Source organism: Sturnus vulgaris, chromosome 18 (genome assembly GCF_052056855.1).
Source record: "Sturnus vulgaris isolate bStuVul1 chromosome 18, bStuVul1.hap1, whole genome shotgun sequence".
Lineage (NCBI taxonomy): Eukaryota > Metazoa > Chordata > Aves > Passeriformes > Sturnidae > Sturnus > Sturnus vulgaris.
In genome coordinates this window covers 1,213,856-1,230,724 of record NC_142260.1, presented here as the reverse complement: position 1 = coordinate 1,230,724, position 16,869 = coordinate 1,213,856, and the positions used below count along the sequence as shown (strand labels likewise).

At 37.7% G+C, this 16,869-nt stretch overlaps 1 protein-coding gene across 4 annotated transcripts in view; it reads right to left on the bottom strand.

Annotated features, from left to right (window-relative positions):
- The window catches only part of SOX6 (SRY-box transcription factor 6), a 372,885-nt gene that overhangs the window by 312,443 nt on the left and 43,573 nt on the right, over nucleotides 1-16,869 (bottom strand). For all 4 annotated transcript variants that reach the window (XM_088175661.1, XM_088175662.1, XM_088175667.1 and 1 more), the window contains one exon: nucleotides 4,046-4,116. The gene's annotated coding sequence lies outside the window, so the exon portion shown is untranslated. The remainder of the gene's footprint in view (nucleotides 1-4,045; nucleotides 4,117-16,869) is intronic.

Below are 16,869 nucleotides of genomic sequence, written 5' to 3'. Positions count from 1 at the left end.
CAAAAACAGCAAGATAGGGTTCCAAAAGATATCGATTTTATATTCACCATTTATAAAATAAACCCAGGAAAACAGAGCTTCAAATTGCTGAGGGTCTAGTTAAATGATGGTTCAAGCAGATTATTTTATGTCAGCAGGGAAGGAGGCAGAAGAGGATGAAGGTCTCTGATACCTCCAGCACACTCGTGCCAAAAAAGGCACAGGTGTTGCAGCAGAGATTCTGGTTGGGCATCCCTTGGCTGTCCTAACAGGAACTTTGAAATACTCAGCTCTTTACACAAAGAGCTGTGTGATAAACTGGCAAACATCTCCTTGACCAAAATGCTGATTAACAGCCCTGTCTTGAGAAGAGAAAAATGGAGATGAACTTTTTGAGACTTGAGTTCAGTGTATTGTTTTTGTGGAAGGTAGACACCATATATTTTCCCAAATATATCACCTGTAATTCAGTAGAACATCACATTTTTTCAATTAAACCCATAAGGTAATAGTACCAAAGACTTCATTTGCTCCAAATAAGCTGTGCTTTCTTTGACTTTGTTATAAAATATTCACAATTAAATAATTTTCTCCTTTTAAACAAGCTGGTATAAATACAAAGCACAAATCTGTTTGTTCAGATGCTCCATAATGTAAATAGAAACAGTCCAAACTAAACAAACAAAAAAGTACAAATGTTGCCTTAAAAATAAGATTGGGGAAAAATATTAAATATTGAGTTTGAAGCAGAGCATGCTTCTGTTGATATGCTGATCAAAGTGTTTGAAAAAATAAAATTTACCTATCCACAATGCCAGTTTTGTTGTGTCATGTGTGTGTTCCCTAAGTGTTTCTGGTTCTGTTCTCAAACCTTCTTAAAATAAAAATCCTGTTCGTTTTTCAAGAAATTTGATTTTGTTCCCAAATACTATTAAATTTTTTCACCATATTTTCAACACAGGTTTTTCACCATAGAGCTCAAAACACTGAAGTTTCATGGGCTTTAACACCCTCATTTCAGGTTTTATTTTTCTCACTCTGTCAATGCTTTCACATTGTAGCCAAGTCACAATAAAATGTTTGCACAGAAACTGAACTGCTAGTTAAAAGATGGATCTAATTGCTGATGTACAAGCAAAGTCGGGTTTAAATGCTGTGCTATTAGATGACATTTATTTTGCCATTTATACCTTTAAATAACTGCTGCAGTTTACTACTGGACAAACCTACTTGAGAAGAACAATTAAATAAATTAAACCACGTTAAAACCACATTCTTGAAAAAAAAAAGTAACCTTTAGTTAGGACAATTACTCTGTGGGCATAAAACAAAAGCACAAATGTCACATTTTCCGTGAAATTTACTTTGGTATGAATCATCAATCCTGTTTTCCCCTGAACAAAACTAGCCAAATATGACAAATAAAATCCCAAAGTTGCCTGAACTGGATGATCCAAGTAATTACATGTTACAGCAGAATGCATCTATGACAAAACTTTCAAAAATTTGAGGGAAAAGTTAGTATAGCCCCTGGTTGAAATAGCTTTGGTCTAGACCTATAGCAGCATTTAGCTGATCTTGCTATATTCCCATATAAAAATATGCAGAGTTTCAAAGATCAATCTTCCCAGCACTGATCTGCACTCCTTCCCTTTGGAGTACAGATCAAACAAACACGCTATAAAAACATGCCCAAATATTCTAGCATAACATGAAAAAGGTATACACTTCTCATTAGCATTTTTAAAATACTGCTTAGAATTTATTCTCAAAACCCCTTATACAAGCAAACTTCTTGTCTTCCATGCCAAGCCCTGGAGCTCCCACCTCCTCCTTTGCTTGGGGCCTGTTTGTGCATCCCCAGCTCCTGATCCCGAGTCCATCAGCTCCCATGGTCAGCTCACAGGCATAAATATTTGCAGAAATCAAGTCTTTAAGTGGAAAGGTACCTGAGGTCACAGCCTGTGCTAGTAGTCTATTTTATCAGTCTCATTTATGACCCTGTACATAGTCCTGTTAGTGCATAGTAAGAATCTGTATCTGCCTAACTCATGTACAGAATATTTGTAAGTTTGGAGAGGTAATTGAGATGATTTAAGATCTAAACCTGGATTACTGTAGAAATACTTCAATGCTTTTCTCAGTATGTGAGGAAACACAGGGCTGAATCCATCAGTTGTACCTCCTACATTTCATTTTATTTTCAGTTTATGTGAACTTAAGGTTAGCATATGTTTCAAGCTATATAGTGCTAAACACTAAAATGAGTCACTGAAGCAGGGAAGAACAGCCAGCACGGTGTTGGCTCCTGCACATATTCATGTCACTGTGGCTGAGGTGTGGCTTGAGGAGGACACTGAGCACAGGCCAGGCTGTGCCTCATCATTTCATCATCATCTTCATTGCCCAGGCACATCCCATCCCACATCCCAGCACGCCAGGGCTCTCAGCTGGACTAACAGCAGCCAGTCGTGTGATCAAAACTGTCCACACCTCCCATGGGAGTTTAAACCCTTCCTTGATTGACCTAAACCCAAGGATTGATTTCAAAGGACTTTTCCACACCACTTTTGTTACTGCAGCTCTGTGTTGGTGTCAGCCAAGAGGAGCAGGACTCAGAGCAGCAGTCCACACTGTAATTACTAAAGCCCTTTTTTATGTTTCTGACACTACATGAACTGAACAATACTTACAACTTCTCACCCAATTAGCTTAGGACACAAAAATTTCATCACGAAACTACCATGGAATTTATTCCATTGCTTTCCTTGGAAAGTGTGCTCTATATTGAGGTATGAAGAGCTACTCTTTGTATAGATTAATATATTACTATTTCCATTTATAAAAGAGAAAAATGAAGAAAAGAAACTGATTGCTTAAAAAAAAAAAAGTAGCAAAGCCAGAAAGAATATAACAAATTCCTCATTCTCAATTCAGTAATCACTTTGTATTGCCTTCTCAGAACTATTTTTCAGTGGTAATACTTGGTTTTGAACTGTTTATCTTGTTTGATAATATTTTCTTTATCTCTGACTGAAAATGTTCCTTTAAAAAAATGCTGACCTGTAAATGAAGCAAAGTGCAAATACAATAGCAAAACTATATGTGAAAATGAACATTTGTAAAGAGGAAGGGTTAGTACAAATTGAACACATTTCCATATTGAGAGGCCATACTTTTTCCCTGATGAATGCAGTTTTGTGAACATCTTTTTCCACAAATGATTGAATAAATATTTATTCATAAACTATATTTGTGACTTAAGAGACCAAGCTGCAAAGATTGGTTTCATTTATACTACATCATACATGAGCTATTGCAATAATTTATATCATGCCAAGTCTAGAGCCCATTAGATTTTCCTTATTGTACTTGACTAAAGCTGAGGACCATCCAAAACAGAAATTCTGAAAGTTTTCTATTTGTTTCATGAATAATTATCTTCCTCCTAGAGCCTCTCCTCTGGTTTTCCCTTTCTCAACACATTTCTGTTGAGGTGTATTCCCATTTGATGTATTTGAGCTCAGGTATACTCTGAAAATGTTCCCGAGCTGTGGCCTCAATGATTATGGTTATGCTGAAAAAATAAAAGCCAGATTTCTCAAGGATACAAAAATGTATTCCTAGTTCAGCAGATGCTGGTCCTCCCAGTGTTTCCTCAACAACACCACACAGCATTTCCTCTAAAAGTCCTGCCTGTCTTGAGTCACAGCCCCAGTTCTTTTCTAGAAATGATTTTTATTGCAGAAATTTGATGCAAGTGCCACCATTGATGTGTTACGTTAAGCTGTTCTCCCATCGTTGTTATTATTACAAAAATGACATTGTTATTATTACAAAAATAAAGTTTGAAATAATAATATTTACTGTTAATTCAGTATTCTGCTATTCAGAATAACAGACCCATAAGTTGGTGGCAAAAAAAAAAAGTAGTGAGGTCAAATTCTTGCTAAATGAACATGCTAAAACATGTGATACAACAGTGACATTTCAAAATTATTTCCATTCCCCATATCAAAAGAGTATTAGAAGGGTGCACATAACAGAGAAAATAATAAATACTTACAAATACACAAGAGAATCAGCCCCAGCTCCCAGAAATCACTGGTAAGTTGCTTTTGAATTCATGAAACTGACCTGAAAATATAAAAGGGGAAAAAAAGTTGAAGCAAAAGAAAGGCCAGAACTGATAAATGTTACTTTTTTATTATTATAAAAGAGTTATGATTTTTAACCATGAACCGAAGAAAGCAGAACACAAGACTGTTGTCACGCTTTCAGCTAAGTAATTTACACAGAATTTGTTTCCAGGAAGCCAATACCAAGAGAAACAATTATTTCATTGTTCTGCATCTCACAGCATAGCAACCCAGTCCATTATTGCTTCTAAGAACTGTCATAAATGCAAGCATGGTTATCTTTTAATAAGAAAAATAGCTGTGAGGGGGTTTCTGGCTTGGAAATTTTTTTTTTATGTTCTCAAGTGTTACAGAACATTTATTACTTTTTTTTTTTTTAATGTAAGTAGTTTGTTAACAGCATTCTGCAGCTTACCTGGTGTAAAATTATTGTTTAGGTCATTTAATTGGAATCCATCTAAGGCAAAACTTATACAAAGAAGAAAGACTAACGATTTTGTTCTCTTATGGTCTAGATCCCAGTTAGAAGCTTAGCCTAAGTACAATGCAGTCACTATAAGGCATGATTAAATCCAACATTCTTTTTCCTGCATACCCCTCAGTTCTAGTTGGAAAGGTAACAGATGCAACTCAAACCCACAGAGCTCGCCTTATAAAATTCTTTAACTAGCACAATGACTCACTTTATGCCTCTAAATATCCATGGTTTCCTCTCTCCAGAACCCCCATGCATTAGAAGGTAGTTCAGTAGTTTATTTTTATTGTTTGGTCTACATACGGCACATTTTTAGTTCTTAGGAAAACAAAGAAACTTTGTTGCACAGCCCTTGTTTCCTTTCCAAAATGTGAGGATGGATATGGGTAACATTAAACTGAAAATAGTAATGGAGCCTGGGCAACTAGTTTAGGTCAAAACCTTTTTGTTCTCAGGGAGCTATCTGATTAATTTGCAGTTCATAAAACAGTGGGTGTAAGCTCAGTTTAAAAACATGTAACTATATTTAAAGATGAAATTGTCATTTTTGTTAGCCCCCAGTAATCTTTAAGAAACACCTTCCCACAACATTTCTGTATCCTAAAGTGCACCAGCCAGTACTGCACAGTGCCTAGAGACAAGGAGAGAATACCAAACTTATCTTGATGCAGAATATCCTCCTTATTTCATACACCCACCCTGAAGTGCATATTATTCATTCCAACCAAGCTCTCCCCCATCCTGAAAGTACACATTTAATTGTGTCTTCTCTCCTGTAATACCAACAGTCAACAAATCTCATTTGCTCTATCAATGCAGTGTTGTTATTATATATTTTAAAAGCAAGTCTGAATCTCATTATCAGCTGATTTATGCCATTAGTGTGCTTTGGAGCCACCAATTAAACAAGGACAGTGGTTCATAAGGTCACAGTTAATTAATCTGAAAGTATAAATACACTTTAATGCACACCACCTCATGTTGAGAATTTAGGAACAAAGCACCAAACCTTTATTCTGGGCAAGCAATTAGGGGGAAAGGTTAAACATACAAAATTTTAAACTTAGCTTTAGCACTCTGGTAATCTACCAGGGGAAAAGTTCAGTTTGGTAAAAAATCCTGCAGAACAATATGTGTGTGGAGCCTTAATTCTTACAGCAAGAGTGCAAGTGAGAGAAGGCAGGACAGGGCTGAGTATCCTGAGCAAAGGAAGGCTTCTGGCTCAGACAAATCCCCAGAATTGTGAACCAGCTGCAGGTTTGTCCATTGTGGAGCTGGGCAGGGTGGGGGAAAAAAGCCCAACCCTAAAGAGCCTGGTCTATTCAAAATGGCCCCATCAGAGCTGAGGTGTCTGTTTAGCAAACTGTACAAAACCAACTTTTCCTTCAACCACTTTCCCTTAGTAAATTTAATAAAATAGTGCAATCGAGGAAGGGTTCAGCCCACCAACACAAGCAGAGTGCAAGGGAAATGCTGAAAACAGGGAAATCTATCAGAAACTGTTATTCACAGTAACATTTCAAGTGTGAGGTATCTGGAAGAAAATACCTTTTTCTTACTGCCTGGACTCATTTTACCTTGCACAATTCTCTGCTCAAAAGAAAGACAATATTGCTAACACAGAGACACAGAAAAGTAAATCACATGACCTAATGAGATGGAGTTGTTGCTAACTACTTTTTCTCCTATTGCACCTGTGTTCCTGTATTCTGTAGCCTCCATCACTTTTATTGTTTTTAGATGTCCAAGTACTTTTTCTTAAACTGACAATGTTTCCTTATCCACGTAGAAAACTTTCTGTCCATCAAACACTAACATCATAACATTAATAAAAATTGCTCTATTAGCTCAAACCATTTATGTTTTCTCTTTAGATGTCTAGAGTTGAACTCCAGGTGACCACACAGGTGAAGAGCTGTTGCATAAACATATACAAGGTCAAAATTATCTTCAAAGTATTCTGTAGTTTTAATTGGTTACAAATCCCACCAGAAATTCCACTCAGATATTTTGCAGTTGAAAAGCTTTCAAAACATTCTGAATACCTGCAATTTCTGCATGTTTAGAAGATTGCTACCATCCTTATTAAGGACCTGCTCTCCCAATGCTACTTTGAAAGGGGAGAAATAAAGTTGTAAAAGCAACTTATGCTCTGATTTCAGGCACATTTGCTAAAGAGTTAGTAAAGGTAATCACTTCACATTGGCCTAACTAAGAATAATACACAGCCATCCACAATTTAACAGAATCCTTCAAAATAACTCAATTTGTGAAAGGCTGAGCTTTGGCTTGTCTTGCAAGCACGTGTTGGCACCAACACTGGACATAAAAGGGATTATGAACATCACTAAATGACAGTAGGAGCCTGTTTACCCCATGAGTTATGAACCAAAGAAAATTCCATAAAAAGCTGAATATCAGTTATAAAGTAGTCATCTTTTAATAATTCACATTGGTCTCAGTCTTCAGAAAAAAAAAAATCCACATAATTTTGGAAAAAAAAAATTACTAATGGTTTAAATCCTTAATTAAAATATTCTGATTCTTCTAAGCTAGAGCCTGCACAGGTAGCCTTTATGGTCTGTGCACAGTCACCAGTGAGCATGAAGGAAGCCTGGAAGCAAAAAATGGAAGCAGTCATTTAGTAAAAAGCATGGCATCATGTTATATCATTTGAGAATGTGGCCTATCATTGTGGGCTGCTGGGACTAAAATATGTATCATTTAAAAACTGTTAAAAAACTATTTTCAGAATGATAGCATGATGTGAAATGAGAAAAAGGAATAATACAGAAATGAAACTGCACATTTAGGGCCTGAATCACATAGTCATTTCACACCCTTAAATGTGCAATATTTCACAATTAAAGCATCATTAATGACCTGTAAGTGTCAAGACATAATCACAAAAATTAAGGAGGCAGTTGGCTGATTGTAATGAAAACCTTTGAAATGGATTTCTAAAAATCTTCCTTAATTCAGATAAAGGACACTTTTTCAAGATGGTTCAATGAAAAATGTTTTACTTACTCACAGAATATTCTTCATACATGATCATTTTGAAACAGGAAAGCAAACACAGTAATTAACCACTACAAGCAAATTCCTGCTAGCTTCCCTTTGTTTCACTTCTGTTCAAGCACTCAAGGATTGTATTTTACTGCCTTTGCTGGCTTCTTTCTTGAAATCTTTACTCTTATTCATTCTATGCATAGATAAAAAAAAATTCTCAAACCAATAAATAAAAAAAACCCCACAAAATAACTACAACATTGTTTCCCTATCACTTTTCATTTTAAAATAGTCCCTCTGCTGTGATCTTCATTTGGATTTTTGTATTCCCTAACAGAGATTGCAGTCAAGTGATCCATCAAAGGAGGAATCAGAGCACACCACCTGCTCCACAAGTGGTCATATGAAAACACAATTTGCATCAGAGTGAGGTAAGAACCACACCACAGGGCATGCAGTGTAAAAATTGGTCTCCAAAGCTCTGAACTCAGTTTTGTTACAGATTCTCTGCTCAGCCTTCAGCAGAAGTTGCTTTGTGCCTCTTAGTTCCATATAAATAAAAAGGAGCTGGTGCTTCTTCCCTCTGTGCTTTACAATTCCACACCCCAGGAGCTGTGATGTCGTTCTTAGAGAAAGGAGGCTCAGAAGAAGTCCCTAAAATAGGCCACATCTCCACATTGCTGCAGGCAGATATGAGCTCACTCCCTCTGCCCACACTGGGAGATGACTGGCCACAAACCCACTCTAATCCAGTTTAGCTCTGGTTAGCACTTACGTAAACTACACGACTTCCAGTTTAGAGCAACCTCACATCTGCCTACAAAAAACATGTCAACAAACACATACCACGGTGGTGTTTCTGTAAACCACCTCTTTAAAAAAAGGAGCCCCATAAACATCACCACTTTTTGCCAAATTCCACAGACAGTGGTTCCCTGTCTTTTCCCAAAGGGGTGTCACTCAGTAGTGGCACATTACCTGGCAGGGTTATATTATAGAACTGGCTATAAAAGCTCCTTATCGTCCCTTCTCTAACAAATATTTGTGTTTTTGTGTAGATGTCCTCGGGAAGGTTTCTCTGCTGTCTGCTTGCAGATCTATAAAGCATCCAATCATTACAGTACACGAATGTAGAATATGAAATTTATGTAGTATCACTCCCTAGCGTAGCATCTGCTGAAGTCTAAAAAGGATTTTCATAATAGAAAGTATTGCATCTCTCCAACAACTAATTTAAGTATATTATTACATTTACCACAAAAATTACGCTTGAAAACACCAAAAACATCTTAATTCACCGTGCAGATGAAAGAAATACCTAAATATGCATTTATTCCTTGGTATAAAAGGCAGGGTGCTAGCATTCCAGATCTGATAAGCTCTGTGTGCATTCTTTGGAGCAGATAAGAACCACAAGACATGCACCACGCTGCTCGCAGGGCTGAAGGGAGAGGAGCAGCTCCAGTTATAACTCATGGGCTGCAGACAGCAAAAGCCTCCTCTGCTGCCCGGGGAAAGGTGGCAAATCCCACATCAAGGCACTCAGATTTCCCTGGAGTCCCTGCAGCAGCCCACTGACTCTCACAGGGTGTGCTGGGACACAAAAAAAAAAAAAAAAAAAAAAAAAAAAAAAAACAAAAAAAAACACCTCTGGACTCGTGGTGAGCTGCAGGGCATTTTCAGAGGCACGGGCTGGGGTGTCCTGGTCAATACCCTGGGTTGAAGGGAACACCCCAGGCTTTCACAGCAGCACTGCTGCTGGAGCATTCACACGTGCAGATCCAGCTGCTGGAGGCACGACCAGGTAAATTAAGCCCTGAATGGAAAAGTTGCAGCATCACAAGCCTGTGGTCACTGTGCTGCAAAGAGAGAGAAAGGACAGCAACACACACGGAGCTCTTTGGGGAAAAAAGGCCAATTTATTGTACAGCCAGCCCGGATTTAAAGTGTGTCAGTGCAGCCAGGACAGGACAGGAGCTCATTGGACAATTGGGAAAAACATCCTTGGGACAGCACCTCAGGATGTGTCCCACGGGAAAGACACCAGGGGTTAATGTTGGTGATGAATTCCACTCTGTTTGTCACCGTGTTGTCACCCTGGGAGACTCCTCCCTAACTGAAGCTGCAGTCAGCTTGTCAGCCTGGGAATGGAGCTGAGAGTCAGGAGAAATCCAGGCCTGGAGAGGATTCCCAAGGTGGAATTCCCCAGCTCTGTGAATGTGTGTCCACACAAGTCCCAGGAAGCACCATCACAATTCCAGACCTAAGGAAGCCCGGCAGCAGGAGCTCAGGGTTAGGAGGTGCTGCTGGAAGGATGTGCCAAGGACAGAGAGGGTTTCACAGCCAATCCCAGCTGCACTCCCAGAGCTCCTCTCCACACCTGGAGAAGCTGTGGGCTGGGAAGTGACACCCAGGGTCACCCTGCAGGGACTCACTCCTGTCACCCCCCTGCGGAAACCAAACACCGAGAGGGCAGCGCTGAATTGCCCTGCATTGTAATACCGGGCCTTTGTTTTTTCTTTTTCCTCTTCTCTCTCTGGGCCTCACCTGTAGTCTCACCATGTGCAATGATAGTTTTTAATCTCTTCCCACAGGTGTCCAGGGCCTTGCACGAGCAGGGTCTCCTGGCACAACTGTAACACAGGCTCATAAGGATGCAACTTTAAACAAATAACATTTTTGTTCATTATATAATATCATCTTTATGCAACAATGCACTTACCAGGAGCTGTTAGCTTACCACTTGGATGTAATTTTTCTTGCCAAGTTGTAATGAAGTTAACAATACTTTCACTAGTTTTTGGCTCCTTTCATCTTTTGAATACATAATGTGTCAGGTTCCCTTCTCTTTCGTATGCAGACCGACTCTTAAAATAATTTTGCTGAAGAATTGGCTTACTATGTTTAAAAGAGGGCATGCTCTTTCAGCTCAGTCATATGACCAAAAACAACAGTACAAAAAGTTTAAAATATTATTCAAACTGTAATTCACCATGCGGTTAAGTCCCTTTAATGAGCTTCATGGGCTCTGCATTGGACTAAACTGAAATTCAGTTACACAACAGAATGGAATTGCTTTGATTTGTGATGCAAATCAACTGTCTATATTTACAGGTGCCTATTTAACCTCCATTTTTTAATATCGATTATATATATTATATGTATATATATTTATATATACATATATATATATATATATGTGTATATATATATAGATATATATGTACATATATATGTATATATACATATATTATATGTATATACATTTCCATATTTTATATATAACTAATGATCTCCTCTGAACAAAAAGTATTTCTGGAAAGAAAAATAAAAACAAATTCCTTGACTGTTTTTTTTTTTTTCCTTGCCCAACAAAGCATCAAGGATTATGTAGAGCTGAGAAGATGTAGAGCTGAAACTCAGATACCTTGGGAGGCTTTGAGGCACTGAACATCCCTCAGGCCACAGGAAGGCTTTAGGATACATCTTCATCAGCTTCTCTCACTGAACTTTGACTTAAACACCTACTCAGCTGCACTTGTGCTGCATTTACCAGATGCAAACTCCTTGGTACAATTTTTTTTTATAGTGTAACACCTACATATGCATAGACAAGGCTTGGAATAGTAACAGGAAACTAAAGCCCTGGAGCAAAGATATATTATATATATATCTGTATATATGGGGGGGCAGGGGGAGTGCTTATTCTGAAAGCTCAGTTTTACCATTTCACCACTATTTCCAAGAGTTGTAAAGGGTAAAATAGCTGAAATGTTTAGCTGATATTTTAGAGATATCAGCAATAATAGTAGTGTGTGGGAGCACGTCACCATATTTAAAATTCCAGCATAATTATCCCATAAAGCACATGGATTTGATGATTTGATGGTTCCCTGACAACTGGAGATTTAACCTGCCCAAACTGTAGTGTACTTAAACAATAAAAAAAATAGAGATTGCTGGTTTCAATTAAATTAAAAAAAAAAAAGAGGACAAGAGAATAGAAAAAGGGAAAAGGGAAAAAGAGGTAAGTCAGTTGCACACAAACTAACGATTTTTCTGACACATCGATTTTGTAATCTTACAATATAAGTGTGCCATTTATTCCCATTGAAATTAATATTAATCCTGACAAAATATTGGGGTTCTCTATTGGAGAGTCCCATGCAACTGAAGCTAAGATTTTTCAAAGCTAGTTAAGTAGGACATAAAAATCAATTAGAAGGCCTTAAGAATGTCTGCCTTCAGGTCTACTTCCCTGGATTCCCTGAGGGACAAAACCTCCTTACTACATATCTTGGAGTTTTCTTTCCCTGAAACCCTGAAACATAATAATTATAGCTACAATCCTTTTTTTTTTAGTTAGTCGTACACTAACTTCCCCTCTCAGCTCCCATTTTTGAAATTCATTTATCCTGACACTATAATCAGAGAAGAGGAAGTCCAGGTGCTTTAATTTTCGTTTCACTTTAGAAAAATAAGTAAATAAAATTTCTTTCTTCCAAAATCTATTCAATTAGGATCCCACCTTCCATGTGCATCCTCTGTGGGAAAACTGTTCCCAGGTCTGTGGCACAGAGCAGCAAGGATATTGCTTTGTGTTCTGCCCAAAGGACCCTTCAATTTGTGATTAACTACAATTATCAGTCCTGAAGATAATTAACTCTCACCTGCTGGACAAATAGATCACGCACACACAAAAAAAAAAAAAAAATATGAATCACATTATCCCATCAAGCCCTCAAAATAAAAACTTTTTGGCCTCCTTTCAGTGTCTCCTAAAGGATGACTACTGCATTAGTTTAAAAAGCAAGAAAAAAATGTGGTAATTAAGGAAAGAGTGCACCTTGAAACAGAAATTTGCCTTCAATGGTAAAAGTATCACTTTGATAAGATTTCACCCTTTGGAGACTTTACCAGGTGTGGCTCTAGTTTCTTTGGATTTTTCACTTATGACATTTCTGTCAAAATCTGAATTGAGATTTTGACAAATACTTGTTGCATATCATCTAAAGATTTGGATCTCCCATTTTTTCTGCAAAGTTCACCTCTGCAAGATATTTTGAAACCAGGACTGAAATATGCTCACCATGGATAGAAATTCATGCAGGCAACACTGCCCATTGAAAAAAAAAAGATATGATGACCCCCTACTCCAATTTATTTAAAGCACAGTCCTGGGTATTAAAGTCAAAGGGGCTAAAATGCTAAAGCACCACTTCCAAAAAGATCAGTTCATAGCCTGGTTTTTGTTCTGTTTATAGGAATCACATATTAGTAAACTCAGAGTTTCACTGCACTTCAGGACAGAAGGTCCCAAGCCACAAATTTAAAGGCAAGTCGGGGGGAAGGGTTGAGTTTTCTCATGTGCTGAAAATGACTGAGATAGTCACAGCCTCTTTAGGCAGTCATATAAAACCATATCTCCAGGCATTTACCAGCATTGCTTGACATCTCTGAGCCCCAGGCTGTCTGCACCTGCCCTCAGCAAGACACTGACAGGCAGCACTGAAAATCTGATGTCTAGAGGGGTGATTGCTAGGTGTTTTGCATGTGATATTTCAAAAATGTAAAGTGGAATACTGATCTTGCTAAAAATAAAAAAAAAAAATTTAAAAAAAAAAAAAAAGGAAAGAAAAATTTAAAAAAAGAATTCGCACTCAAGAAGTTGGCAAACCTAAAAGTTTCACCAAATTAACTCATCAGCCTGACATGTCTCATTACAAGATCTTATCACTGTTTTAACCAAACAAAAGAAAGGAAGGAAGAAAAGAAAAATATACAGATAATAGTTTATACTTCTCAAAAAGAAAGTTCTATAGGAAGGATGTGTTCAAATGTGTTTGTGTCTTGTGCTATGTGAAGCAGGTCCTGCTGTGGAATTTTAGGGTGGTGTTTTACCCATTTTCTTTTAAACGAACACCAGAGTGAACATTAGGGCAACATCCATCAGAAATCATTAGAGCACAGGTTGTAACAACCCATAAACTATGCAGGTTGTCTTCTTTTTTATTCTTTATTATTATTCTAAATTTTTCCAATTCCTCTATTTTACTTTAACTCGACACAATTTACTTCTTTGAGCTAGAAATTTCCCTTTTTCCAGGTGACCCTGCCCTCTTTTTCTGGCATTTGAACCCTTTGGAATGCACAGCAAAACCACTTATGTATAAGTAAACTTATAAGAAAAATTTCTGGGCCATCAAGAAAAGAGAAAATGTTGAAATTCCACTTTCAAGAACCAAGATCATGTTCTTAGAAGACCACCCTGACTTTTAATTCTTATTCTTCTTTTCCTTATTCTCCTTTTTCTTCATTGAGGAAACTGTGAAGTGCTAGTTGGAGTTCCAATGGTCACATTCACACTTTCAGTTGTTTTACTGCTGAATTTACTGCTCGATTCCAAATAACAACCCGGGGTGTCAGGGTGATGCTGCAGGTCACAGTCATGGCCAAGAGCCCATTGTTCTCATTGCTGTGCAAATTGTCACAGAGAGACTGAAAAGTCCACAGTCCTCAGAGGACAGGGATTTTCAAAACATCAGCAGACACACTATTCAGTGTGAATAAATATGCAGTGAAATACAGCAAACCCCAGGGATTCCTCTAAATTCACAGGGAAGCATGGTTGTTTTGGGGACACAGGGTTAAAACCCTCCCGTTCTTCTTTTATCACAGAACAACAAATATTTTCATGGATCTGGGATTTTGCCCTTTATTCTTTCATCCCAAAGAGGTAATGAACCTCTTAGAAATTTCTAGAACTTTCTAGACTGAATTATAATTATCTGGCAATTCACTGCAAAGTCAGAAATTACTATTGTTAATCACCACAAGAATATATTTTGCTCCTATACAAAACTTCTTAAAGAAATTTTCAAGTACCTTTCAAGAAGATAAATATTTGAAAGTACTAGAGTTAGATGACATTTTCCTCTGCACAGAGTGCCAACATAAAGTTTGTGGAACTTTCAAGCCATAATTTGAAGATCTAGGAACACACATTTCTGATTCTGGTGCCCTATAGTAGGTGAAATAACAAGTCAGCTCCTCGAAAATCAGAGAATATGATTCTACTTAATGAGATCAGAAACAGCAGAATCCCAGTCTAAGCCACGTAGAGCTTTGCAAAACTCAGTAAAAATACTGTTAGAATATTTTAAAAGATTTAAGTTTAAAAAAAATGTACATTACTCTCAAAAGTCAGATGAATCCTCTGTGTAACCGTGCTGACTCTGATTCTGAGATGAACTCATCACAAGTTGCTTAAGTGCACATACAAAAATTAACAGATAATTATATAAAAAAAATGTGCAAGGTGGCTCAATGCCAACCAGAGAGTCTCCCATCAATCATATATGATGCTCTTCTTGATATCTCTCCCTACATGGAGAAGCAGCTGTGCTCTGGAGCAAGTCCCAACAATTTTTAAAACCTGCACACAAAATAAGATTCTCTGAACACATAACCCAGTTGGGCTCTTCTGGCTCTACTTGCTCTTTTGTGGCAGCATCAGTTGCAGGATTCTCACATTCTGGTGGATTGAAATTTCACAGCATTTCAAAGATCCAGTCCTGTCCTACAGAAGTGCCTGCATGCTGTGAGGGATGGCTCTACTTGGCCTCTCATCAGCTCAAATATTCCTCATCTGAGATGTATTTCAACAAGCTGACCCTGTAATCACACTGCAGCCAATGGTGAAACTTTCCATTATTTCAGTGACAATAACAAGCAGAGTTTCAGGCAAGGGTAACAGCACTCCTGTGTAAAAACTGGAAGCAAATGCCACCATCACTAGGATTTAGCAAACATATACAAATGCAAAAAGAATAAAAAATTCACATGCAGAACATTTCTTTCAAATACATACAAAGCCCTCTGTGATTACAGCACACAAGTTACTGCTATGCTGTTACCAGCCTTGAATGGAAGGTATTAAAATTAAAAGCCAAATTTTAACACTACAGAAGCAAATCAATCAACACTTCCAGCTTGAATGGACTCACTTCATGAAATCAAGCAACATTGCAGGAGTTAAAAAGTGTGCTATGTGATCTGCTATTTAATCTTTTCATTTCTTTGCTCTAAATGTGGCCTGTCCAAATTCCTCCAATAGGAAAATTTTCTAAAAGAACAGACCACTCTTGAGCCATTTCAGACTAGATGTGGAAAATAAACAGCACTGCTACACACCTGAACCCAAAATGTAGGATATATTGATATTGTAGGAGAGTTACACATTAGCAGCACACCATGAAAACTGGGCATGCTGGGAAAATATCAAACTATTCAAACAAAAACAGTATTATTCATAACATCGTTTTTCCACTTTGGAAACATAACTTGGCACCCTCTCTATTAGGCCCAAGTATTCTGAGCTTCACATACTCCTACAGAGAAGCTAAGTGGGTTTTTATTCAGCTACGTGCGAAGAAATACAGAGTTATTTCTTTTCTGTCTCTGAAAATAACTTGTCCACTCCAATGAAAAGTATGCTGCTAGAGAGGTTGATAATTAAGCTTTTGGAGTTTGCCATCCATTAAAACTTGATGATCCCACCCAAAGCGCTTCATCATCAGAACCATCTGGTGCTCTTTCTGCACAATTACCAAAATACAGAACATATTTTGACTTGGCACTTGCATTTGGTAGACACTTTAGTCATTTTATAAGCAACAAGGCAGCATCTTGCCAAAGCACAGCCTCAAAAGGAAATTTCAACATACCAGAATCTGACTTCTATCCCAGGAAGTTCTACCAGGGTGGAAAGAAGGAATGTGTTCACCTTTGGCTAATGTCCTCACCTTCATGTCCAAGGCCCCTCTTACCAAACCCATTTCTCTCTGTTGTCTCTGTATGTTGGTTATTCAAAGCATTGCCTAGGCTATCAGGGGTAAAGTGAACAGCCTCTAAAATCACTTTATTTGAAGATTATTGGCTCTGAAATCAAACTAATGATCCACCAGAAATCCAATTTTTAGAAGTAAAAGGAACCAAAGGCACTTCACAAGGATACTCTGAAGAGCACTATCAAGAATATTTCACATTACTCTCTCCTACCACATTTTCAGTGTCTGCCCATGCTGCAACAGTATGAGCACAGCTCTAAATGTAGGAAAGCCTGAAAAACAACAGGAGAACTGGGGAATAAGGACTAATCCTGAATGATACTAGACTTCTCTTTTGGTTCTTAGTTTCCAAGATTTTCTACAAAAAAGAAAACAGGATGACAACATGGAACATACTTCCAAAAGCATTAATAAG